At 41.8% G+C, this 27795-nt stretch overlaps 1 protein-coding gene and 1 long non-coding RNA gene across 2 annotated transcripts in view; both read right to left on the bottom strand.

The window, feature by feature from the left end:
- The window catches only part of GPR39 (G protein-coupled receptor 39), a 228932-nt gene that overhangs the window by 125403 nt on the left and 75734 nt on the right, over positions 1 to 27795 (bottom strand). The window lies entirely within an intron of this gene.
- LOC134735561 (uncharacterized) lies at positions 50 to 27772 on the bottom strand. The gene is made up of 3 exons (XR_010118760.1): positions 27712 to 27772; positions 1418 to 1527; positions 50 to 226 (listed from the first exon to the last, which is right to left on the bottom strand). It is a non-coding gene; the product is annotated as an uncharacterized lncRNA (long non-coding RNA).

Genomic DNA, 27795 nt, shown 5'->3' with positions numbered 1-27795 from the left:
GTTCTTTATCATCATTGAGCAACCAAAGCCTGTGCTCACCTTGCCTCAACCTACAAACTCCAAAGAGGGAAATGCAGCTTTGTTATAAATGAAGAAATGCAGTCTAGACCCATCCTGTCCCATGTGGAAGCCACCAGCCCCATGTGGCTATTGTTCATTTGAAAGGAGGCTAGAGTACTGGGGATGGACCATAAATGTAAAATACATGCTGGATTTTGAAGACTTACTACAAAACAGAAAGAATGAAAACTATTGCATTAATATTTTTATATTGTTTACACATTGAAATAATAGTTTGGATACATTGCATTGAGTTAAATGAAATACATTAAAGTTAATGTCACCTATTTCTTTTTCACTTTTTAAAATGTGGCTACTAGAAAACTTTATATTATGTATGTGGTTAGCATTATATTTATATCAGCAGTTTAGACCAGAAAATTCACTCAAAAGCAACTGTCAAGGCTCAGTTAACAGAGGAAGTCCATCTCTGTGGACCTCTAACAGCTCATTAAATGTTGGTACACCAGGGAACGGAGCTGTCACAGAGCCCATGAACAGGGGTGGATGAGGCAACCCTCAAGGTCTCACCACCAGACCTCAAACACACATTACTCGCAGTGCATAGACATTCATCAAGTTGGAGAAAATACAATTCAATAACAATTTTTATAGTGAGCTGATTTTGCTGTTGCTCATTAGCAGCCGTGAGCTAAATTAATTTGAGATTGATTGTCCTCTAATTGGAGAGGGACATAAATCCAGCTGAATGTGCTATTATGGATGACACCTTGATCCTTCACAATCTCATGCATCTGTCTTTACAACATTCTGCACAGAGGGGAAACCCTAGCTTTCAACAATTATAATAAAATTATGATTATTGACCAAGAACATTATAATGGATGGTATAATGTGCTAGGTCATAACATATTTTTCTCAGTAAAGACATTGACCAAGTCTTCACTGAGCTAATATGTTAAAGCCTTATTATTATGACTCAGGAAATTAGATTGTTATTAAAGTGAAGAATATAAGCCACTTGTTATGCCAATACATTTATAGTGCAATGATAATTAACCATTCCCCCCAAACATAACAAAAAAGGAAAAAAAGCCCCTGTGGAAATGTCAATGGTTTCAATATACCCACATATGTTTCTGACTTTCTTTATCTAAGCTTCACCCATAATAGGTGTTCAGTAGATACTTGTTCAAAGATAGAAACATAAATGTATAAAAAGCAGTGAAACAGATGCTTGTTTCCGATTTTCCATCTTTCCAAGAATCCTGGCAAGAGGTAACCATTCCTGAATTTTACCAATTCTTTCAGTGGTTAAAAACGGTTATTTACAAAACTGAATACTTTGTATAGGTAAAAACTGTTCACAAATTTGGAGATCAATAACATAATTCACCATGAGAAGTAGCAGGCTGTATCCATATCTAAGCATTTTCTTTGAGCTGAGTCATTCTCTCTTTCCTCCCTTATAACCGGAGGGCAATGGTTCAGATGAGCTAGATTTGGCTAAAATGAGAAAGATCAGATTCTATTATCAAATCAATTTTGCCATGATCAAAGGAGAGCTCTAGTCACATGCTTCGCAGGGCACTAGATAGAGGAAATTCAACCAGAATGCTCCCTTGACTTGAGGGACTTAAACTACAACCTTGACAAGAGTAATATATTTCCAGGTACAACCATTTTAAAGAGCTAGTGAAAAGTTTTCTTCCTGTCTCTTCCTCCTTTCCTTCCCCCAACTAACCTTCCCCAAAATGGTACCTATTTTTATTAGGGTCCTGTACACTCTTTCACAGTTTGTTTATATGACCCATGTAAATATATACGATATTCTTATTTTTCCTCTCGGTTTTGACACAGAAGTAGCCTAATACACACACATACACATACACACCCCTAAACACACATACAGAGTGACTTTGCTTTTTACATTTAGTACCTTGAAAATTTCTTCATACCAATACCTGAAAAGTGTCCACTTTTTAAAAAAAAATCGCTGCATTTTATCTTATTATATAGTTAGTTAATTAGCCAGGACCCTACAGATGGACATCAGTGTTATTTTTAATCTTTTGCTATTACAAAAATTTAGAGACTTCTAAATGAGCACTGGTATCACCAATATGAAATACTCTTTCTCCATTCCTTTCTCTTTCCTTTACTTCTCTTCCTCCCTCTCATTCATCCTCCCTCTTGCCCTTTCTTTCATTCATTCATTCCACAAACATTCCCCCAAATGCCCACCTGTGCTAGGTGCTGCACTAGGTATCTCAGTGAGTGTTAAGGTTCTGTAATGTTGGCCCATCACAGGCCAGTGGAAGAAGGAAGAGGGTTCCAGCTGTAAGCAGGGAGCAAATCACCCATGACTCAGCTTGGCTTTACCTAGGAGGTAACTGTAGGTACAGATGGGAGAATACCTTTCCTGAAGGTTATCAGAGTGTGGCTGGCTGAAAAATGCAGAGAACTTCTGAACTAACAGGCCTCAGGTGAGCCCCCACTGACATTGTATGTTCTTTGCTTTGTGCTGGGAGATATTAAGAATAGGAAATGTCAGCTATATGCACCCCAACCTCCAAGACACCCTCTATCATTTTTGGCACTTCCCTGTCCTGTATTGAACACCCAAGGCCACCTCCTGAGGTGAACCACCAGCCTAGAGTGCATATTCCGTATTGTGGACCATTCTATCCCATTCTAGGAATCTTGCTGCTCCCAATGACTGAGGAGGGCCTGCTCCTCATTCCTAGAGACCTGTTGTCTGATGAGAAGCTCTGAATTAGCCACCTTCCTCAGAGGCACCCCCTCAGCTCTGACGAGGTACACATCTCACTATGAAAGCCAGTAAAGAGTGGCCAAGGACACTGAGAATTTCTCTCCCTCAAAAGCCTGGTGAGCAAGATGTGGGCACAGACATCAGCCTTCATGGGCTTGCCAGGACCCAGAAAGTAGAAACAAAGGATAGAGGAGAAAAAGTAAAATCTTTTCCTCACTCATTGCAAGGCTGATGGCTAGGACTCCTATAACAGGAGACAGATTAACAGGAGAAAATGACATGGGAAGCTTCAGAAATGAAGACCCAAAGACCTAGGGAAAACCATGTATTTTTAGGGACAGTCATGCAGAAATACAATCAGAGGACAAAAGGTTATGACTTAATGATAATAAACAGGGAGGAACTTAGCAAGCCCTGTTTAGTCCGATTCTTCTTGGCCTCTGTGTGACATTCCTTCCCTCTAGGTATATAGCAGGACACCTGTTTTACGAAAGTCTTCAGGGAGAAAGGAGGGAGAAGGTCAGAGAGTGACATTCCTAGGTTTTATGAGTTGCTTTAAGGAAGAAAGGGCAAGGGGAATTCTAGTCTCTACGACCCACTTCAGGAGAGAAGAAGCAGGAAGAAGATCAGAGTGACCTTATTGCTTCTGTGATCTTCTCAATTTTCTTCACCTTAAATCAGTATGCCAAGGTACCATATTTGGGGATATTGCATTCTGATACCTGACAAATGTCACACATGGGACAGGTGTCTGGGGAGGACCAGTGGGAAGGAGTCAGCAGTCACTCAATATCTAATTAATATTTATTTATTGAATATACACTATTCTCCAGGCCCTGTTTTAGCCACGGGGGATACAGTGATGAACAAGACAATGTTCCAGCCCTTGGAAGCCTTGGTTGGATAAATGGTCAGTCAATAACTAAGAGATCTGCTCAGCGTCAGCTGGTCAGCAGCTTGCATTTGCTCACCCACTGTCCACAGGTTGTCACTAGAAGGAGCCTTAGGCTGGAAGGGGCCTTAGAGATGTGGTGGAAACCTTGGCAGAATGCCACCTCCCACTGGTGACTTGCTAAAGTCACATGGCAGGTTAACATCAAAGTAACCAGAACCGGCCCCTGCCACCAATAAATGAATGACCTGGGTGGGGACAATGGTCATCACAATTGTAGCTACTAGTTAGGGAACTTGAGGTTTGTTTTGTTTTGTTGGAAATATATTACTGTGTTTTTCACTGTGCATTTCCTCAAAAGAATTGTCTTCCATGTCAACCAGAGGCAGATACTCTGCCTGGTAGGGTGACCATGGGAGAGGTTATTGGTAATAGGGCTAGAGTATTAAGATTGTTAAAACAAGAACTCAGAGAGAAAAAGGGATTGTTCAAGTTGTTACCAAAATAGGCTTTTTAAAAAGTTTTTTTTAAGAGACATGAATCTTGACTGCTAGACATTGCCAAGGAAGTTTTCTAGATTTCTCTGGTATTTATTTAATATATATAGGGCCAAGTCCAGAGGATGTAATCATTATCTCTTCCACGGTGTAGAGAGGGTGCACCTTCCACCTGTGCCTGCTAGGCTCTAAGCAGAGCTGTTGCAGGGCAGAGGCACATCCTGCAAGGAGCCCGCAAAGCCTGACAACTGTTCCAATGGGCTGGGGACTGTAAGTGGCAGAGGGGGACAGAGCTAGAGAGAAGAAATCAGGCAGGTACCAATGATCTGCGAGCCACACCTCAAGGAGGGGTAAGGTGGGAAAGATGTAGATAAATTCAGCTCAACACGGGAGAGCCTGTGACCCTCCAGACCATCCCTTGCTCCAGATATCCTTGGAGAACACCGGCCAAGGGGTCCAACTTGGTGTGGGAGCAACGGGGAGGGTGTACAGTGGCAGGCAGTGGGGAAGGACAGGTAGAACACAGACCCAAGAGCTCTGATATGCCACAGTAGGGGTACATGGAGAGACAGGACAAAGGTCTGTATCGGTGGAGATGTCAAGATCAAAACCAAATGGCCTGGGCTAGGGATTCCAGAATTGGGTCCCACTCCATCCCCTAAGGCCAGATGCACCAGTGCTGCCTCAATAGTCACAGATCTGGCCCAGCCTTTCTCTACTGGAAAACTGGGAGAGCAGACCAACCCCCATCCTCGTATCACCCACCCGCCTGCTGCCACAGGACATCAGGGCATCCCCAGAGGCTATCTTGAAAAGAAAAGAGGGAAGGTGGACTGCAGGTCATCCAAAAGAAGCTATTCAAACCAGCTCTGTTAGATAATTTAACTTAGATTAAATTGAATATTCACCAGCCTGGGCAATATGGCAAAAGCCCACCCCTACAAAAAATACAAAGTATCAGCTGGGCATGGTGGTGCACGCCTATAGTCCCAGCTACTCAGGAGGCTGAGGTGGAAGGATCACCTTAACCCTCAGAAAGTCAAGGCTGCCGTGAGGTGTGAATGCATCACTGCACTCCCACTCAGGGGGCCAGAGTGACCCCATCTAAAAAAAGAAATTCAGTTTGAATATTCAAACTGAAAGGATACTCTTAAGCTGGAAGAGACAAAGATGTTAATTGACAAGACTTAGTTTCCCAGCCATCCAGGGAGAAGAGAGAAAGCAAAAATAACAAAACAGTACATGTGCACTTCTGCATATGTCAGTGTAGTGTACATAGTAGACAGACTTCCCAAGCTGCCGCCATTAATTCCTTCCCTGGACACACCTGCTACTCCAGATATCTAGAGGTGGAATACACAGACTCTTTTTTTTTTTGAGACGGAGTCTCGCTCTGTCGCCCAGGCTGGAGTGCAGTGGCGCAATCTCAGCTCACTGCAAACTCTGCCTCCTGGGTTCACGCCATTCTCCTGCCTCAGCCTCCTGAGTAGCTGGGACTACAGGTGCCCACCACCTCCCCCGGCTAATTTTTTGTATTTTTAGTAGAGACAGGGTGCAGACTGTTGATTCTGCACTGGCTTTAGTGGTTTTCTTGAGCAGTGCTGTGGAAATGTTGCTGTCCTACTTCCGGGGCTAGGCCATAAGAAGTCTTGCAACTTCTACCTGGGACTTTTGGAATGGTCACCCCTGGGACCCATCGTCCTGGAACCCAACCACGTGTCACATGGAGGCCACATGTAGTGTAGCTGTGTGATTGAGCCATCTTGAACAGAACCGGCCCAGGAGCCCAGGTGAATCCCCAGGTGATTACAGCCCAAGCTGACTTCATATGGGAGCAGAAGAACTGCCCAGCTAAGCCCAGTCAACCCACAGAATCATGAAAGATAACAAAATAATGGATGCTTTAAGCCACTATGTTTTGGGGTAGTTGTTATGCAGCAATAAAGAATGAAAATATTAATTGGCAAGTCTAAGTTTCCCAGCCATCCAGAGGGATAAAAAATAAGAAATACTTGAAATATGCATGAATACATGTGTGTACTGTAAAAGTATCCATGTATTGGGAGTGACAGCAAGCTTCTAAATGCAGTATGCATAAATGTATGACTGCGCTCTATGTAATTACTCTGAGCCAGGCACTAGTGTGTACTTTATTCTCATTCAATCTTTACAACAACTCCATTAGGTGAAAACTATTGTTAAGTCCCTGGTACAGATGAGATCACAGAGGCTCAGGGAGATGAGGTAACTCTCCCGAGGTCACACAGCCGATAAAGAGTAGAAGGAGGATTCCAACCTGATTCTGAAACTGGAATCCCCAACCTCTAATCTGCCTGAGGTAGTTCCACAAGGACAAACTGTAACCAAGCACACCCAGAACACACCCTTGTGGAGAGGACTACGAGCGTCTGGAGGCCATTAGGGTGCCAGAGAGAAGGGGGCTGTACGCCCCCCCCTTATCCTTTTTGGTGCCCTCATCTCTCCATGAGTATCTCTTTCAGCATCCCTTAAACTTTCCTCACGACTGACCTGGGGATGTGTGGTGAGCCAATTCTGGTTAACTGGGCCTATTCTTCCAGCAAATGCTTCAATACCTCCCTAATAATCCATATGCCTTAGGTTTACTTACAGTTCAGCAGCTCCTACCAAGTTTACATGTACACCACCACAGAGGCAAGAATGAAGAAACACATAATTACCCCGAGTTTTACTCTTAGCCCTAGACTGACAGAGAGACAATTTACAGCCTAACACCCTTGGAAGAGGAAAAAGGGAGCCCCCAGGTGAACACAGGATCAGCTTCTCTCACCTGGCAATGACAAGGTGTTCGTCTGGGGATTGGGGACTGGGGGTGAGGGTGAGGAACAATGACAAACCCACGGATTATGAGAAGCCAACCATGAGTTCATGCACTTTGCAATAAGCACATAGCACGGTGGTTCAATGTATAGAGTCTGGAGTCAGATAGCCTGGACTTGAGTCATCGCTTTGCTTGGACTTTGGCTCTCGGTTTCCTCATCTGTAAAATGGGGATGATATTAGTAACAATGCCTGCCTCACAGAGTGGTTGGTAGGGTTAAATAGCTAACACCAATAGATGCCTAATCAATAATGCCTGGCACATAGTACATATTAAGTCAGTGTTTACTGTTATTTACCAAGACAGCAAATGGTCCTGCACCCTCACATAGCTACTTTAGAAAAAATCACCTTCTCTAGCAAATATAACACTTCTCTGATTAGCCACACCACAAGCTTGTCCAAAGAGTGAGAGTTCTCCCTCAGCACTACACTTTTTGATTCGTGAACCCTACTCACACTAACATATGATCTTACCAACTGCCTTTGGAATTTTAAAAACCATTTTGTCACTTTTGTTTAGAATATCACACAGAACTGATTTCAAGCTTAAAATATTTCATTCAGATTACTGTATTATTGAAGAACGTATTATAAATTTTATTTTTAATTGTATTTAATAATATTCATAATATGTAGTCAGATTTTTACTTATTTCCATTTGCCAAGTGAAGCACACAGTTTAATTTACTTTAGATTAATTATGTTAGAAAAACATGATTTGTTGGCAATAAATTCCAAAGTGTTAAAAAATATCAGGTTTGGTTTGGGGACTGAATCTATATTAAAATGCAGATTGAAGTTTAACTAAATGCTGGTGCATCAGAAACAGGCAAACTTGCTTCATGATGGGATGCTGGGAATTCTTGCAATGTTCACTTTAAAAGGAAACTCATTAATTTTTATATTTTGTGTGTTTTTCCTTTTAGATGAGATAGAAAATGTTTATGCTTTAGGCTTTTATTTTTTCCTTTTTGGTATGTCTGCAAATAATACATTTTGGATAAAGAAACCCTTTAATCTGGATAAATGAAAAATCAGATTGGTTATAATCATCATTCTACTTTCTCTTTTTAACACTGCCTTTGGGAGTTCAGGAGCTATCCTTATATACTATGTACAGGTGGTAAGCAAATAAATGCAACATACAATCAGGTAAAGATCATCTTGAGGCATGTTTGAAGAATTGTCATCAAGTTTATGCTCCTCATTCATTTCGTATATTATAACATCAATGTCCCTTATCCATTTTATCAGATCTATTATGGCGTTAAAGTAAACAAAATAGAACCATGAACAAAAAGAGCTGAACTCCATACAGCAGTCAAAATTGCAGGACTATTCTCTGGGTGGCCTTAGACCAAACCAGTTCTCCCCCTTTCTCAATTGTGATTCTCAAGAACACTTGGAAACTGTGCTAAGATTGCAACAAACTTAAATAGGGAGGAACTGGCTGGAATAGTCCAGGCTCTGTTCCAGCCTGCCCCCAACCCTGAAAAATAGTATGTCCTTCAACACTTTATCCCAGTGATTCCAATAGCCCCAAAGTATAAAACTGAGGGCAGGCTGCTTTCTGGGGTCCCTCAGCTGTGGTACAGGTGGGGCATGAGCAGATGAGACTAGCAGCCCTAGACAGCTTTCCTGAGCCTGGGGAGACTGGCTCAAATTACATCCTAGGCTTCTGTGATCTCTTGCTGCCTGCCTGCAAATAATAAGCCCACTTCAGGTCTTGTGTGTGAGTGTTCTGTCTCACTGGACACAGACAAGTAGGTAACCAGCACCCAGTGAACCTGCTTCACGAAAACCATCCCAGTGCTTAACTTGCAAGGAGTCAAAATTCAAGTAGCCTGTCAGGACTATGCTTACAAATGTTATGACCAACCCACTCAACCACTAGCTCATGCATTTGATCCATGCCAATGGCTCCATTGAGCATCTCAGTCGTAGTTAGAGATATATGGATTTGAAAATATTAAAGTTACTGGTTGGGAAATGCCTCTCTCCTCCCCTTCTTTGTGCCATCTGCATCCATGGCAAATGGCTTCCAAGAGCCCCTCTCCCACCAGCCACACACGGTCCTCTCCTCTCTGAGCTTTACCCATGAATTCTCCATCTAGGTGCTTCAGGACCATGAGCAGATGCTTGCAGACAGGTGAGTCAAGGTGGGGCTGGGATGACCTATTGGAGCTAGAGAGGAACGAGTCAGAGAGGGAGAAATAATGGTGCCTGGGTCCCTGCTGCACCATGCACAATGCCAGTGCCTCAGGGCTTTTGTCTCTTTGAGACCTTCTAATAGCCAGTTCTGTGAGGCAGGGGTCATTATACCTATTCATAGATGAGTAACCTGAAAGTCAGAGCAGTTAAGGAATTTACACAAGGTCACAACTATCCAAGTTTTGTTTTAAAAATTTTTTGAGGATTGAAAATGTAGTTATTCAAATACTACTTATAAGTATGTCTCCATGTTTGAATGTATTCACAGTTCCTAACTTCAGACAAGGAGCAACCGGAGAGTGAGGGACATGTGCGAGTGGGTGAGTGAGTGAGTGTCTGTGTGTGTGACTGTCTATATGATATTTGGGATTAGGTTAGCATTGGTCTCAGATGGAGAAATACCAAATTTATCAAGTGGTTATCTTTGGGTTATAGAATAAGCAGTATTTAGGGATTTTGTCCTGCTCTGTGCATCTCTCTATTTTCTCTCTAATGCTCATATATTATTTTGAACAATCAGAAATGTGCTTTTATTTCCTGAAACCCAGGCAACATATATTGAGCTGATTATTATCCACTCCCTATGGGTAGAGGGAGAGACTGATTGCATACTGGTCTGTCAGGCTAAGGCCTGCAGGTGAGAGGGGATAAGTCATGCTGGGGAGAAGGAATGATTAGTAAAGCTTCAGGAAACACTTTTCTCTGGTTTCCCAGCTCTCGGACCCACCCCAGCAGTTTCTGTTGCCCGTCTCCCTTCAGCGCAGCCTGGCCACTCTGGATTTCCATGCGACTCCGCACCCTGTATCTGCTTCCCTCTTCTGGGAGACCAAAGAGCTTGTGAATTTAATGAGTAGTCCAAGCACCCAGAGTTCTATACCCTACAAGTTCTGAGTCTCCTAGTCCAACATGTATGGACTGGTGGACAACTGGGAACATAAGGTTGGAGCAGGCATTTCTCTGTCCCAGGCCATCTGTGACCCATACCCCTTCACCAATGTTTCCGTCTGTGAAATGGTGAACCAGGAGCCTCTCTGAGGCTCCCTGTGGCTGATGGCAGTTGTCAGCCCAGCATAGGCTCATTGCCCATGGTGGTAAGTGACTGCTAACTGCTTTAAATGGCAGCTGATTTACAGATATGATTTTTGGTACACTTAACAAGATGCTGTCCTCCACCTCTAGGAAAGGCTCCTCTGGCTTGTTAGTCATTTCAATGCATGGAGGTGTTTGCTGTCCAAATAGGTGGCTTCCAGTCTTTGCAGAGCAAATCTGCACCCTCTTGTTAGGAAACTTCTGAGGACCCTCAGCATTTAGTCTCCATTTCTCGGAGGGCAGCCCTTCTACTAACCCACCCAGCTGGAGCTCAGGCAAGACCTCAGAAACAGAAGTCTATGTTCCTTCAGGAGCCTTACTGTAGAGCTTAGTGTTCAATGTTGGGCCTCAGGAGAGAAAGGGGTTGAGAGTCTTCTGAAGTCCTTTGATGAGACTCAAGTTCCCTTACCACCAGGGTGACTGTGTTGTATAATAAAGAATTTGTCTGGCCTTTGTCCCTGGCTCCTGTGTGGGAGCCTCTAAACCACTGGAATTTCCCAAGTAGTAGGAGTGTCTTCGTTATTCCAAGTGGACCCTCAGACCACATCTGAGTTTATGATAATGAGGTGACTCAGGTAAGTCCCTAGAGAGTTTATAGATTGGGGTCTGCCCTGCTGGAAAGACCAGCCATGTGACTAGAGGGTTGGGGCTTTGAACCATATGTTATCACAGAAGAATTTCGGGGCTAGAGATTGAATTCAGTCACATGGCCAATGATTCAACCAACCATGCCTACATAATGAAACTGCAATAAAGACTGTGAACACTGAAGCTCACTGGAGATTCTTTGTTAATTGTGCTGGGAGGGTGACATGTTCCAAAGATAATCATGTTTGGGACTCTCCTTTGCCCTGTGCTTCTCTTCTTTTGTCTGGTCCTGATTTGCATCACTTATAGTAAAAACTGTAATAATAAGTATAGTGCTTTCCTAAGTTCTCTGAGTTGTTCTAGTGAATTGCCAAAGCTGAGGAGGTCATGGGAACACTCAAATTCAGTTTGTCAGAGGTATGGGTAGTCTGCGACCTTCTTGAGCTTGCAGCTGATATCTGGGGTGAGGTCAGCTTTGTGGGGGACCATGCCTTTAACCTGTGAAATTTGACCTAGCTCCAGGTAGTGATCAGAATTGCAATGTAGACTCCTGAGGTTCAAACCCTAGTCTTGGGACTTTTTAGCTGTGCTATCTAATGGGGCAAATTCTTATCTTTTTCAATCTTTAGTATGTATACTTAAAACAAGGAAGAAAACACAAGTGAAATGCTCAGAGCAGTACTGACATCAGTAAGCACTCATAAATGTTACCCATCACTAATGAAACCTATGCCCCACTACGTAGCAGGACAGGGGCTTACCTACTTATTTTTAAGACTTCTTCTATCTCTTTTAAGGCCTTACCAAATATAGAATACTGTAGTTTGCCCCACCTTTTCATATTTCGCTGAGCACTACCTAGTATTATGCCTTATTCATTATATCTCATGTCTATATAGAAATAAAATTATTTCCTAATTATATGCTGCTATGGTTTGAATGTTGTCCCCTCCAAAATTCATGTTGAAATTGAACTCCCAATGTGATAGTATTGAGAGGTGGGGCCTTAAGAGGTGATTGGATCATAACGGCTCTGCCCTCATAAGTGGATTAATCCATTTGTGGATTCATGAATTAATGAGTTATCATGGGAGTGGGACTGGTGGCTTTATCAGAAGAGAAAAAAATCAACTCAAGATAGATTAAAGGCTTAAATGCAAGACCTGAAACTATCAAGTGGATATCTTTGGGTTATACAATAAGCAGTATTTAGGGATTTTTCTCCTGCTAGAAAAAAAAAAAATAGGAGAAACACTTTAGGACATTGGTCTGGGCAAAGAATTTAGGGCTGATATGGTTTGGCTGTGTCCCTACCCAAGTCTCATCTGGCAAGGATACAGAGAAAAGGGAGCTGATACACTGTTGCTAGGAATGTAAATTAGTACCATCATTGTAGAATACAGTGTGGAGATTTCTCAAAAAACTAAAATTAGAACTACCATATGATCCATCAATCCCACTCCTTGGTGTTTATCCAAAGGAATAGAAGGTGGTGTATCAAAAAGATACTTGACCCCCATGTTTATTGCAGCACAATTCGCAATAGTCAAGATATGGAATTAGCCTAAGTGTCCATCAATGGATGAATGGATTTTTTAAAATGTGACATATATACACAATGGATTACTATATGGCCATAAAAAGAATGACATGATATAATTTTCAGCAACATGGATAGAACTGGAGTTCTTTATACTAAGTGAAATAAGTCAGGCATAGAAAGACAAATATTACATATTCCCACTCACTTGTAGGAGCTATAAAGGTGAATCCTATGAATGTAGAGAGTAGAAAGATAGATACCAGGAGCTGGGAAGGGTGTGTGGGGTGGGTAAAGGGGATAAAAAGGGCTTGGTTAATTAGTACAAACATACAGTTAGATAGGCGGACTAAGTTCTAATGGTGGAAAGTAGAGTAGGGTGAATATAGTTAACAATGTGTTGTATATTTTTAAATAGCTAGAAGAGAGAATTTGAAATGTTTACAACACATAGAAGTGATAACTTCCCCAGGTGGTGGGCACCCTAAATATCCTGACTTGATCATTACACATTCTATGCATGCAACAAACTATCACATGTACCCCATAAGTATGTACACATATTATGTATTAATAAATTTTTTAATTAAGAAAAAAAGAAGATGAAGAGAGACCTAAGCTAGCAGACTCAGCCTTTCAGCATTGTGATGCCCTGTCCTACTGCAGAACTCAGCAGAGTCCCTACTAACAAGAAGGTGCTCACCAGATGCAGCCCCTCTACCTTGAGTTTCTCAGCCTCCATAACTGTAAGAAATGAATTCCTTTTCTTTCTTAATTATCCAGTTTTAGGTATTTTGTTATAGGCAACAGAAAATGGACTAAGGCACATGCCTATTTATTAGCATATCACATGAAAGCAGCCGGATAGATTTCCACCAAATGTGAACAGATTTCCAACAAATGTGGAAAGGTGTGCTGAAGTAATCTAACTTCAAATATAGAATAGGTCGTGTATACAATTCACTTTGGAGCATTTTTAGAGCACCTCATTGTTGTTCTTTTATACCAAGAAAACATTAAACATTTCAACAAATGAATTCAAAAACTATATATATTTTTAAATTACACTAGGATTTTATGGGTGTGACAGAGTTGCCAGATGGTTATTAATTCTTTCAAGTCTTTGCTTGAATTCTATTTTATGTGCAAACACAAAATATGCCACATAAAATGCCACTAGTAGGAGCTAAAATTGAGAAGTGTGAGAGAATCATAAGTCAGTCTGAGGAGAGTCTCTTTGTGGGACAGCTGGGAGAGAAAGGCTCTTCCCTGAAGAGGTGATTGAAGGGCGTCCACAGGAAGAACAGCTCAGAACTAGCTAGGATATATGTTCTCTCTGAGAACTTTAAGGACAAAGAGATTTTGGGTACCCCAACGACAGGCAGTCACTATCCAGAGCTTCTAGAACCGGGGCCCAAGAGGTCCAGTGATCACCTTTTGGCAGTGGCTTGTTCCTTCTTTCAAAGGTGATAGAAACTAAAGTTCCACTGAGGGGCATTTCTTGCCAGTTAGGAGACATATGAAATACATATTTATATTTAGATATCATGGCAAGAGGAGATGAATGATGGCTTTAGACTTTCAATTGCTAAAAAGTCATAGATATGATAGGAAGCAACACTAGCTTGCAGCTCCTGCTTGGACAGACAGAGTAGCATGTGGAGACTCACAGGGTGAACATTTGCTCCAAAAACTACTGCAGGAACATACCGGGAAAGCTGAGAGAATCCACAGATGCTTTGAGGAAACTGGATTACCCCTGCAGGCTCCCTGAGATGCCAAAAACTGAGTCAACTTGCTTTCTCAATAGGGAAGCTCATGGTCTGGTGCAAGTTCTCAGCCCTGGTCATCAGCTGCCTGGAAATAGACTCAGTGCTGTTGGGGGAGCATGGAGGGAATGAGGCCATTAGGACTACAGGCTGCTTGGAGCAGGGTGAGGCCTATGACAGCTAGCTTTCCTCCAGTTCCCTGGTGACCTGTATGACTCAGCAGAGGCAGCCATAATCTGCCTGGGAATATAACTCCACTGGAATGGGAACCACACCCCCATCCCCCACAGCAGCCACAGAAAGCCCTGCCTTGGGAGAGGCTAAGCTCAGAAATGCCTATCCCTTCCCCCAGCTGGTGATCTTTCTCTACCAACTCTGGTAGCCAAAGACAAAGGTCATAATCTCTTGGGAGTTCTGTGGCCCTTCCCTCTACCTGAGAAACCTGTTCCAAGGGCGAGTTTGCATCCTCTCTGTAGAACTGCAGTTGATGCACTCTTAAAAGTGCCACCTCCTGGCCAGAGGCCAACCAACACAAAACCAGTGCACTAAATAAAACAACCAAGGACTCACACAGAGTCCACTTTATTCCCCTGCTACCTCCACCAAAGCAGGTGCTGGTATCCACGACTGGAAGACCTGAAGACGAGTCATATCACAGGACTCTTTGCTGACATTCCCCAGTACCAGCCAGGAGCCCAGTAGCTCTACTAGGTGGCTAGACCCAGAAGAGCAAAAACAATCACTACAGTTCAGCTCTCAGGAAGCCCCATTCCTAGAGGAAGGGGGAGAACACCACATCAAAGTAGCACTCCTTGGGACAAAAGAATCTGAACAGCAGCCCTTGAATCCAAGATATTCCTTCTGACATAGGCTACCCAAAAGAGAAGGAACCAGAAAAACAATTCTGGTAATATGACAAAACAACCTTCTTTAACACCCCCAAAAGATCAGACCAGCTCACCAGCAATGGATCCAAACCAAGACAAAATCTCTGATTTGCCAGAAGAATAATTCAGAAGGTCAAGTATTAATCTAATCAAGGAGGCACCAGAGAAGGATGAAGTACAACTTAAATAAATCAAAAACATGATACAGGATGTGAAATAAAAATTCTTCAGTGAAACAGAGAGCATAAGTAAAAAACAATCACAACTTCTGGAAATCAAGGACACACTTAGAGAAATAAAAAATGCACTAGAAAATCTCAGCAGCAGTACTGGACAAGCAGAAGAAAGAACTTAAGAGCTCGAAGACAAGGCTTTTGAATTAACCCAATGCATCAAAGACAAAGAATTTTTAAAAATGAACAAAGCCTCCAAGAAGTTTGGAACTATGTTAAATGTCCAAACCTAAGAATAATTGGTGTTCCCAAAGAAGAAGAGAAATCTAAAAGTTCGGAAAACATATTTGAGGGAATAATTGAGAAAAACTTCCCCAGCCTTGCTAGAGATCCAGATATCCAAATATAAGATGCCCAAAGAACACCTGGGAAATTCACTGCAAAGAGATCATCACCTATGTACATAGTCATCAGGTTATCTAAAGTCAAGACGAGAAAAAGAATCTCAAGAGTTATGACACAAAAGCATCAGGTTACCTATAAGGGAAAATCTATCAGATTAACAGCAGATTTATCAGCCCTACAAGCTAGAAGGGATTGGGGTCCTATTTTTAGCCTCCAAAACAAAACAATTATCAGCTAAGTTTTGTATCCATCAAAACTAAGCTTCCTAAATGAAGGAAAGATCCAGTCTTTTCCAAACAAACAAACGCTGAGAGAATTTGCCACTACCAAGCCAACACTACAAGAACTGCTAAAAGGAGCTCTAAATCTTGAAGCATATCCTCAAAATATATCAAAATAGAACCTTCTTAAAGCATAAATCTCACAGGACCTATATAACAATAACACAATGAAAAAATAAGGTATTCAGGCAACAAATAGCACAATGAATGGAATAGTACCTCACATCTCAATATTAACATTGAATGTAAATGGCCTAAATGCTCCACTTAAAAGATACAAGATGGCAGAATGAATAAGAATTCACCAAGCAAGTTTCTGCTGTCTTCAGGAGGTTCACCTAACATATAAGTACTCACATCAACTTAAGGTAAAAGTGTGGGAAAAGATATTCCATGCAAATAGACACCAAAAGTGAGCAGGAGTAGCGATCCTTATATTAGATCAAACAAACTTTAAAGCAACAGCAGTTTAAAAAGACAAAGAGGGACATTACATAGTGATAAAAGGACTAATCCAACAGGAAAATATCACAATTCTAAATATATATGCACCTAACACTGGTGATCCCAAATTTATAAAACAATTACTACTGGACCTGAGAAATGAGACAGATAGCAACATAATAACAGTAAGGGACTTTAATGCTCCACTGACAGCACTAGACAGGTCATCAAGACAGAAAGTCAACAAAGAAACAATGGACTTAAACAATGGACTTAAGTCTATAACCTACAACAAATGGACTTAATAGATGTTTACAGAATATTCCACAACAACTGCAGAATATATATTCTATTCATTAGCACATGGAACATTCTACAAGATAGACCATATGATAGCCCGCAAAACAAGTCTCACTAAATTTTAAAAAATCAAAATTATATCAAGTACTCTCTCAGACCACAGTGAAATAAAATTGAAAATCAACTCTAAAAGGAACCCTCAAAAGAATGCAAATACATGGAAATTAAATAACCTGCTCCTGAATGCTCATTGGGTCAACAATGAAATCAAGATGAAAAGTTAAAAATTCTTTGAACTGAACAATAATAATGACAAAACCTCTGGAATACAGCAAAAACCATGCTAAGAGGAAAGTTCATAGCATTAAATGCCTACATCAAAGTCTGAAAGAGCACAAATAGACAATCTAAGCCACACCACACAGAACTGGAGAAACAAGAACAATCCAAACCCAAACCCAGCAGAAGAAAAGAAATAACAAATATCAGAGTAGAACTAAATGAAACTGAAACCAAAAAAAAAAAAAAAAAAAAAAATACAAAAGATAAATGAAACAAAAACTTGGTTCTTTAAAAAGTAAGTAAAATTAATAGACCATTAGCAAGAATAGCCAAGAAAGGAAGAGAGAAGATCCAAATAAGCTCAATTAGAAATAAAACAAGAGATATTACAACTGATACCACAGAAATACAAAAGATTATTCAAGGCTACTATGAACACCTTTATGCACATAAACTAGAAGACCTAGAGGAGATGGATAAATTTCTAGAAGTATACAACCCTCTTAGATTTAACCAGGAAGATATAGAATCTCTGAACAGAGCAATGACAAGCAGTGAGATTGAAAGGGTTATTAAAAAATTGCCAACAAAAAAATTCCAGGACTAGATAGAATCACAGCTGAATTCTATCAGACATTCAAAGAAGAATTGGTACCAATCCTGTTGACACTATTTCAAAAGATAGAGGAAAAAGGGAATCCTCCCTAAGTCATTCTATGAAGCCAGTATCACTCTGATACCAAATCAGGAAAGGACATAACAAAAAGAGAAAAATACAGACCAATATCCCTGATGAACCCAGATGCAAAAATCCTCAACAAAATACTAGCAAACCAAACCCAACAGCATATTAAAAAGATAATCCACCATGATCAGGTGGGTTTCATACCAGGGATGTGGGGATGTTTTAACATAGGTAAGTCAATAAGTGTGATACACCACATAAACAGAATTAAAAACAAATACCAAGTGATCATCTCAATAGATACAGAAAAAGCATTTGACAAAATCCAGCATCCCTTTATGATTAAAACCTGCAGCAAAATCGGCATAGAAGGGACATACCTTAAGGTAATAAAAGTTATCTATGACAAACCCACAGCTAACATTATACTGAACAGGGAAGAGTTGAAAGCATTCCCCCTAAGAACAGGAACAAGGCAAGGATGCCCACTTTCACTGCTTCTACTCAGCATAGTACTGGAAGTCCTAGCCAGAACAATCAGACAAGAGAAAGAACTAAAGGGCATCCAAATCAGAAAAGAGCAAGTCAAACTGTTGCTGTTTGCTGATGATATGATCGTATACATAGAAAACCCTAAAGACTCATCCAAAAAGCTCCTAAAACTTGTAAATGAGTTCAGCAAAGTTTCAGGATACAAAATTAATGTACACAAATCAGTAGCTCTGCTATACACCAACAGTGACCAAGATGAGAATCAAATCAAGAACTCAACTCCTTTCACAGTAGCTGCAAATAAATACAATACAATACAATACAATACAATACAATACAATACAATACAATACAATACTTAGGAATATATCTAATCAAGAACATCAAAGTCTTCAACAAGGAAAAACTACAAAACACTGCTGAAAGAAATCATAGACGACACAAACAAATGGAAACGTATCCCATGCTCCTGGATGGGTAGAATCAATATTGCGAAAATGACCATTCTGCCAAAAGCAGTCTACAAATTCAATGCAATTCTTATCAAAATACCACCATCATTCTTAACTAGAAAAACAAACCTAAAATTCATACGGAATAAAAAAAGAGCCTGCATAGTCAAAGCAACACTAAGCAAAAAACAAACAAACAACAACAACAAAAAAAAAAAACACAAATCTAGAGGCATCACACCCCCCAACTTCAAACTATACTATAAGGCCATAGTCACCAAAACAGCATGGAACTGGTATAAAAATAGGCACCTAGACCAAGGGAACAGAACCCAGAAATCAAGCCAAATGCTTACAGCTGACTGATTTTTGGCAAAGCAAACAGAAACATAAAGTGGGGAAAAGACACCCTATTCAACAAATGGTGCTGGGATAATTGGCAAGCCACATGTAGAAGAATGAAACTGGATCCTCATCTCTCACTTCATATAAAAATCAACTCAAGATGGATCAAAGACTTAAATCTAAGACCCTAAAACCGTAAAGATTCTAAAAGATAACATAGGAAAAACACTTCCAGACATTGGCTTAGGCAAAGCCTTCATGACCAAGAACCCAAAAGCAAATACAACAAAAACAAAGATAAATAGATGGAATTTAATTAAACTAAAAAGTTCTGCTCAGCAAAAGAAATAAGCAGCAGAGTTAACAGACAACCCACAGAGTGGGAGAAAATCTTCACAATCCATACATCCGACAAAGGACTAATATCCAGAACCTGTAGAGAACTCAAATCAGTAAGAAAAAAAAAAAAGAACAATCCCATTGAAAAGTGGGCTAAAGACATGAACACACAATTCTCAAAAGAAGATACACGAATGGCCATTAAGTATGTGGAAAAATGCTCAGCATCAATAATTATCAGGGAAATGCAAATCAAAACACAATGTGATACACCTTGCTCCTGCAAGAATGGCCATAATCAAAAAATAATAGGTATTGGTGGGGATGCAGTGAAAAGGGAATACTTGTACATTGCTTGTGGGAATGTAAACTAGTACAACTACTATGGAAATCAGTGTGAAGATTCCTCAAAGAACTAAAAGTAGGACAACTGTTTGATCCAGCAATCCCACCACTAGGTATCTACCCAGAGGAAAAGAAGTCATTATATGAAAAAGATACTTGCACACGCATGTTTATAGCAGCACAATTCACAACTGCAAAAAAATGGAACCCAAATGCCCATCAATGAGTGGATAAAGAAAATGTGGTATATAAATACATGAATACTACTCGTCCATAAAAAGGAATGAATTAATGGCATTTGCAGCAACCTGGATGTAACTGGAGACTCCATCCAGTGAAGTGGCTCAGGAACGGAAAACCAAACATCGTGCGTTCTCACTCATAAGTGGAAGCTAAGCTATGAGGATGCGAAGGCGTAAGAATGATAAGCTCTGGGGACTCAGGGTAAAGGGCTGGGGGCAGCAAGGTGTAAAAGACTACACAGTGGGTACAGTGTACACTGCTTGAGTGATGAGTGTACCAAAATCTCAGAAAGCACCACTAAAACACCTATTCATGTAATCCAGCATTATCTGTTCCCCAAAAACCTACTGAAATAATAAAATTTAAAAATTAAAAAAAATACATCAGTTAAATATCAAAAATATGACAGAATGTCAAGCCCCATATTGTCATCATAACTGAAGTGTAAGCCTAAGATGATGCAGATTCAATGATAAATGCAGGTTGGAGCCTTTTACAGGGACCCAGAATCCAGGTTGTTTTTCCATACATTTTAATAGGGCACAGTCATAGAGGAATCTTTGGTAATATATTCTCTGGAGACTGCTGAGCCCTTGAAACCACTCCCTTCTCTTTCAGACATCCACAGAGATCATCTGTTTCTCAATAACCATCAGTGAGTCATTAGGGCAGCTTCTCCAAATGCATGGGCTAAGATTTGTTTGAGCTGCTTCTTCCTTGGGCAGCTTCAGGGTGAGTAGAAGCTGGAATTTATTCATATGCACTCCAGGTGATGGCATAATAAGTAGGGTGTTAGAAAGGGCTTTGTTCCAAAGTGGGAAATAATTATGACTCTTAATTCGTTATAACAATTACATAAAAGTCCTATGTGAGTCCAACATTCACCTTTGTACTGTTTGCATGGTGATATATGGGCAAGAGAGGTAACAGAATGGAATCTAGCAAAGAATCCTCTGCTCTCTATTGAAGAGTTGTATTTGAAGGTGGTGGTAGTCACATAAGTTCTTAAAATTATCTTCCAGTTACCCATACCTTTTCCTTTTGGCTTCTCCTACCCACCCAGAACCCACTCTTCCTCTCTCATTGGCCCCTACAAACAGGCCAATGAGGGTGAGTGAAGATAGGAAAAACCTTAAAGGAAAGGATGGGAGGACCCAAAACAATCTCAAGAAAATCAAGACAATTTTCCCGTTGCTTGAGGATGCCCATTTTAGGAGTCACATGTTGGTTATTTGGAATTAATATGCAAATGTAATGTTGACCCTTGTGTGGCTCACACTCTGCATGTGTTTATACACAGAGAGCCACACGCCTGCCCACACACACATCAGGATGTGCTCCTCTGGCAAATCTCAGCAGCAATCAACTTAAAAGACCAGCACTAAAAGATATGCATGTATAAGGACATCATCAGATAATCACTGCTGTCATGATAGCAAATTTCTACAGTGGCTGCATATATATGAAAGTAAAATTGGGAAACCAAGTGGATATTTTAAAAATCAGTGGAAATCAGCATCTTTTCCTCTGCCTTTGACATTGCTTTGTGCTGTTCCATAGCCTAGAAGCCCGGGTACCACTCACTGACACCATGGAGCCATCAGAGATCCCTAATCCGATTCATCAAGGCTGCTAATGGCTCCTGGCACAGGGTGCACAGGCCATATTGCTGCGATTCCAGGAGGCCAGCAGCCCAGCACTGCACAGGCAGCCCAGCCACATGGGGGAAAGTGGAGTTGATGACAACTCACAATGAATTTGCATATATTTGCACAGCATGTCAGAAATACTTCTAATCTCCAACAGACCCAGAGCCGAGGAGAACTGGAGAGAAAACAAAAAGGTTTGGTAAAAGGGATGGTGGAGCTTAGCCAAGGTCTTCTTCTCCAGATGACATCTATACTTCTGTTTTATTTGCCTTGTTGGGGATCACTAATAAAATTATCACCAGGTTATTTTTCAGGCTGTTGCCTTTGTTTTAAGGTGACTGATTATTATTTTGGGAGGGGACCAGGCACTTCCTGTAGCAGCAAAGGGAGCTGTGATTAACACATTTTCCTGCTGGAGGCTAACAGGTGTCTTCACATGCCTAGGTAAATAATAAGAAATTATAGGTTCCATACAGGAAATTTATGATACTGTACTCTGATATTCACCCAAATACACAGAGCCAGGCCTTACCCTTGCTTTCTGAAATGAAGGGACATAAACCAAAATGTTTCACGAAGGGTGAAAAAAAGGCAAGCAAAACAGCATCAGGACTTTGTACACCATCTGCACTTCCATAGAGCACCAATGGGGAATAATTATATTGCTCCTGCAGCCCAATAGCTACAAGTCTCTGGAAGGGAGACTGGTTTCCCAGACCTTCCCAGCGGCTGTTTTCTGGCAGGGGTGAAAATTGGAAGTCCGATGCTGAAATGGCTCATTAAGAGAACCTTGAAAAAAGAGGGTTGCTCTTTGAATCTTAAAGACGGTAATGAGTAACTCAGAAGGCTGTGTAGAGAAGGCCTTCTCTTGTCCCTAAATTAATTTTCAGTGGCTAAGGACTAAAGAAGTGCAAAGTCTTTATAGGTAAGACTTAGAAGAAGACAGGGATGATAAACGGGGAGGGGTGAGAAGGGGAAGAGAAGAGAGGGGTGAGAAGAGAGGGATTAAAGAAAGGAAAGGAGAGGAGAGGTAGAAAATACTTTCTCTAGCCAGTTACTGATAAAATTTCTCCAAGACTGCTTCTCCAGAGGAACACTCACCAGCTGCTCCCTGGCAGGAAATTTAAAACTGTCAAGAAGTTCCATTTATTGCTGGCTGATGAGTTCGGCAAGGAAGGGATGCTCTGTGCACCTTAAGTGAAATTTCAATCAAGCCTGGCCTCTCTGCTGCCGAGGTCAGTGAAGAAAGCAGATCTGAATGGGCAAGAATGAATGCACTTATCTGAAAAGCCTGGCCAGTAAGGGCAAGTCGAGCAGCCAAGCAAGAGAGGAGGAGTCCATCCTGTTATGACCTTGGCAAAGACACCCCCACAGTTTGGGGCTTCCAAATTGAAGTCTACAAAGCAACCTCAACATTCCACTGCCGTCCAAACTCCAGCTAGTGCCTCCTTCCCAGCAAGGGTGGACCTAGATTTCTGGCCACCTGCCCCAAAAGCCACTGTCACACTCAATTCTTTCTTGACAAATGTAAGGTTCACTTGCTCTATTTAGATCTTATTCCCTCTTTGAGGCTGAATTTGCCCAAAATCCTCCATGAAGCCTTCTAGAACATGCCAGCATATATGATGCTCTCTTCCTCTTTGGTACCCCTATACAACCCCCTGAACCATTCATGACAGCACATGCTCTTCTATGGCCTTGTTATGTTACTCTCTTCCTAGTGTCTTTGATGTGTCTCCAACAAAGCTGAAATCTCCTAGAAACCCACTGGGGCTGGGGATCACACCCCCACCTCCCCTATCCCCTCAGCGTGCTCCCTTTACCTGTAAAGTCAGCCTCGTCCCTTTTTCATCTCTTTTGTCTCAAAACCCAATTCCACACAAGTCCTATTTACCATCCTATTTTTCGCATTATTGACATATAACCTCAGTTTATTACAAAAAATATTTGAAGAAACCTGGGAAATTGCACTCTGGATAAGGAAAACAAACATCAAATATAAAGAAAGGAGGAAATCAGATAAATGGAAAATAAGATGAGGATAAAAAAAAGCTCAAAGTTAGTGGTGTGTTGAATGAATTCAGACAAAAACCTATGTCTGGATGTTATATGATCTGCTAGAAATAGGATGGAAATTTGACTCCATTTCTGTGACCACAGCATAGAGAAAAGCATAATCAGAGGGAAACATAAAACAAGGTGTAGTGTCAGTGTGATGAAAACAATTCGGTTGCTCAGGGAAGGCCTAATCATGCCTGGTATTAAGGCCTGAGGGAAAATTCTCCTCTGGGTCCCATAATAGAAGCCTTGTGTGATAAAGTGACACAGCGAGTGACAGGAATTGATGCCAAATAGTACCAGGCATTACTGAGTGATGAGAAAACAGAAGGAACAAGGCAGCAAAGATGGCTGCCTTCATGGATCCTGGATTTTACTGGCGAAGAGATGGGCAATAAATGCGTTCACGTCATTAGTTGATAGGAGAGGTAGGGTGTTCTGGAGAAGGTCTTTCTCAGAAGGATGTGGAGGCATCAGCCATATTAAGACTTGGACCATTTTTATAAGGTCCCCTGGTTTAGCCAGTGAATCCAAACCCTGATTTAGGGAAGGCAACTCAGTGAGAAACCTGTATCTTGTCTCCCATCTCTTAACAATCAAGGTTCCTGAAAGACCTGCCTATACATGCTGTCCCTACTCCCTCACATCCTAGCTGCTCCTCATCCCCCATAACCTGCCTTCTGCTCCCCTCCCTCCAGAGAAACCCCATTAGCTATGGAGTCAATGAAGCCATATCGCCACTGGAAATACTTTCAGTCTTTAGCTGATTGGAAGCTTTTGGTGTATTTATTACTATTGATCATTCCCTACTTGGAATCCCCACCCTCTCTGATGGTCCCTCTGCTCCGCTCACTTGACATTCTCTCCTGGTGATTTCAACACACCCTAGGTCTCTGCAAATGACTCTCATGTCTGTATCTAGCTATAGCTTGTGGTGCTCCGCTAAAAACCAGACCTATGCAGTCCGCTATCTGCTGGAGAACCCTAAGTGGATGAGTTGCAGGCACCCTCCACTCAACATGTTTAAAATTTTCCTTTACAACCTTATTCCTCTCCCAAATTGCCTACATTCACGTGGCCACCATCTACCTAATTGCCCATATCAGAAATGGCAGACTCATCATGAACTTCTCCTTCTCTCTCCTCCCTCATACCCAATCCTGTTGCTGCTACCATATATATATACATATATATATAAAATTACTTTCTCTATCAATGAAAATTAATAACGAATTTTTTCGAGCACTTACTATGTGCTAGGTGCTATTCTACGTGCTCTACATTTCACACACAATGATGGAATAACCATCATTAGCATCTACCTTCCACAGGGGAGGGGAGTGAGGCACGAAGAAGTTGTGTGGCTTGCCTGAGGTCACACAGCAAGGACATGTGAAGCTAGGATTGGAATCTAGGCAGTTTCTGCCTCTGGGGCTCACACAATACCACTGCTTTTTATTGATTCTCACCCAGATTACTATAATACACACTTTGAACCAATCTCCATTCCTAACCCCTTCCCCACAGTGCCATCTAAAACTCAAATCTGATCTTGCCACTCTCTGCTTGAATCCTTTCCACAGTTTCCTCTGGCCTGCAGAATAAATTTCAAGCCTTTGGTCATTGCATGCCACCAATCACTCCTATACCCCATTCCCCTACATACACCTACACATCTATTGTATCCCAGGAATTGTGCTAACATTTCCGGGCAATACAAAATGTGGTTCCTATCATCAAGAACATTGGAATGAGTAGGCAAATGAAATGTACAAATGAAAAATTAAATGTCATAATTAGGCCCAAGATTAAAATTTTAAAAAGAAATCACAAGGCAGTGTAATTTTGTGGTAGGGAATGACTCTCAAGGCAGACATTTAATATACGCAGAATTGTCTCTCCAAAAAGAATTTCTTTTCTTCTCGAGCTGGGCACTTGTGAATGATCAGTTCAATCCTGGTTTAGTTCGAAAGATACTTTAATATTCCTATATTGTTCCAGTTCAATACTTTTAGAAAATGAATAGGCTTGGTTCTGGTTCAAACTGGCTTACTAGGTGTTGCTGTTTTGAAAAATCTTTGGTTCAGTGCTCAGTTCAGTGGAAAAAAAAAAGACTAATTTAGGGCTCAGCTTGGTTCAAGGTTCGCAAATTAGAGCAGTTCCTTCCAGGGTGGTTCACACTTGAGCTGGTGCCCAGTTATGAATTCAGCTCGCGGGCCTGGTATTTGTGGCCTTTGCCCTCCACAGAGCCTTCGCAGCCCCTCTAGCCCTCACATGTTTATCATCATCTCCCTCCAACCAGGGTGGATATTTGGGAAGTTAGAGAGGCTCTTGCTGCGGCACAGCAGTACCTCCCGGCTAGCCTGGATTAGGGGTCCCTGGAGGCTCCTTTTTGGCTGAAGAGGGGCTACAAGAAGCAAACCCACCCACTCCCTTGAAACCCTCCCTCCCTCACCCCGTTCAGGCCTGTGCCCACATCATCTGGCCTCCGAGGCCTCCCTGATCATTCTTAGAATAGCCACCATCCTCCCCCTCCTGCCCTCACATTCCCAGATCATTTAATGCTTGTTCTTCTGTGTAGCATTCACCAGTGACTGGCAGGCTCTAGGTACTGGTTTTTCCTGTCTCCCTGACTAGATGTTAACTCCACAAGGTCAAAGAGTTTGGTCTCTTTTTCACTATCAAACCCTCCGTTGTGTAGAAGGGTCTGGAATGTAGTAGATGACCATTAAGTATACGTTAAATATTGAATAAACCTCCTCGGTCTAAATCTACAGCTGATGGTTAAAGAATTCCAAGGACAAGCAGGATATGACCTGAAAAAAAAACTGGATTTCTTTAGGTTATTAAGAATATCTCATTCTTAGTGGGATTTTCCCCTCATAATATCCGTTTCCCTTTCTTTCTTTTCATCTCTCGCTATCTCCAAACTCCAGAGTGAAGCAAAGAAAAGCATATATGCATTAATAAGGCTGCGTCCCGCCCCTCCAAACTTCTATTTCTCTCTCTCCTCTCCTTCCTTAAGGGAGATGAGTTTCTCTGGCTCTTCTCAACTAGTAGGGAAGACCTTTGTGTCCCCAGTGAGCTGGGCTTTGGCAGAAGAGAGTAGCTTGCTGACTGCAGGACAGAAAGTGGGTGAGCACAGGAGCAAGCAGGGCGCTATACGCCAGGTGCCTGGGGACTACCTGGTAAGGATTCTGCTCACCATAGACTCTCTCTGGGGCCTCCCAGAGCTGATTCTCTGCCTGCAAGCTCCTGGGCCTGTGTCCAAAGGGAATCTGGGCTGAGCTGCCTCTCCTCTCTGAAGTAGCTTTTCAGCTGCCAGTAACTGACTAAATTGATCATAAAATTAATACAAACACATTTTTAATACAGAAAAGTAATTTTTGTATTAAAAATTAAAATTCAGCACTCCTAATATGGCATTTTTTTGGGCACTGCAGTGCATGTATAAAAGGAAAATATGTAAAAAGAATTAGAATAAAGATTTGATCCACCCAGTATCAATACTTTTATTTAACTGATCATAAAAATGTGTCTTGCTCCCCACTCTGGTCCCCACCCCAACCATGCATACCCAAGGTTTTCCTTACCCGGTACCTGCAGCCACATTGATGAGCCAAAATGAAGTTCACAGAGTGCTCTAAAGGCTCATCAAAAAGTCCTCTGGAAAAATTAAGAATATAGTCACACAGTCAAGAAAGTCCAGGAGGGCGCGGCCAGCGGGGAACCCTGAGCAGCCCCACGGCCTGCCGCTGGCCTGGTTTCCATCATACTCGAGATGATCGCAGCTGCTGCAGCCATCCCCAGTCACAGTCACCAGAGCTAAGAGCAGCAAGTCCCCGGCCCAGCAGCCGCCAGCGGCCCCCACCGCCCTCATCCCCGCCCTTGGTGCTGTCGGCACCAAGCCCAGCACCACGGACAGCGCCGGCGCCTGCCAATGGGGAAAAGGTCATTGCAAGGAAGGTTTTGGGGTCAACAAAATGTTTCAGTGTAAGAAACAGATATGGTTTCACCAAGAGGAATGATACCGAGGAAGATGCATTTGTGCACTAGACTGCCGTAAAGAAGAATAACCCCAGGAACTACCTTTGCTGGGTAGGATATGGAATGACTGTGGAGTTTGATGTCATCTAAGGAGAAGAGGACCCTAGCAGCAAGTGTCACAGGCCC

The sequence above is a fragment of the Symphalangus syndactylus genome, chromosome 22 (assembly GCF_028878055.3).
Source record: "Symphalangus syndactylus isolate Jambi chromosome 22, NHGRI_mSymSyn1-v2.1_pri, whole genome shotgun sequence".
Classification (NCBI taxonomy): domain Eukaryota; kingdom Metazoa; phylum Chordata; class Mammalia; order Primates; family Hylobatidae; genus Symphalangus; species Symphalangus syndactylus.
Note: the sequence above shows the minus strand (reverse complement) of the source record. Positions and strands in the feature narration are given on the sequence as shown.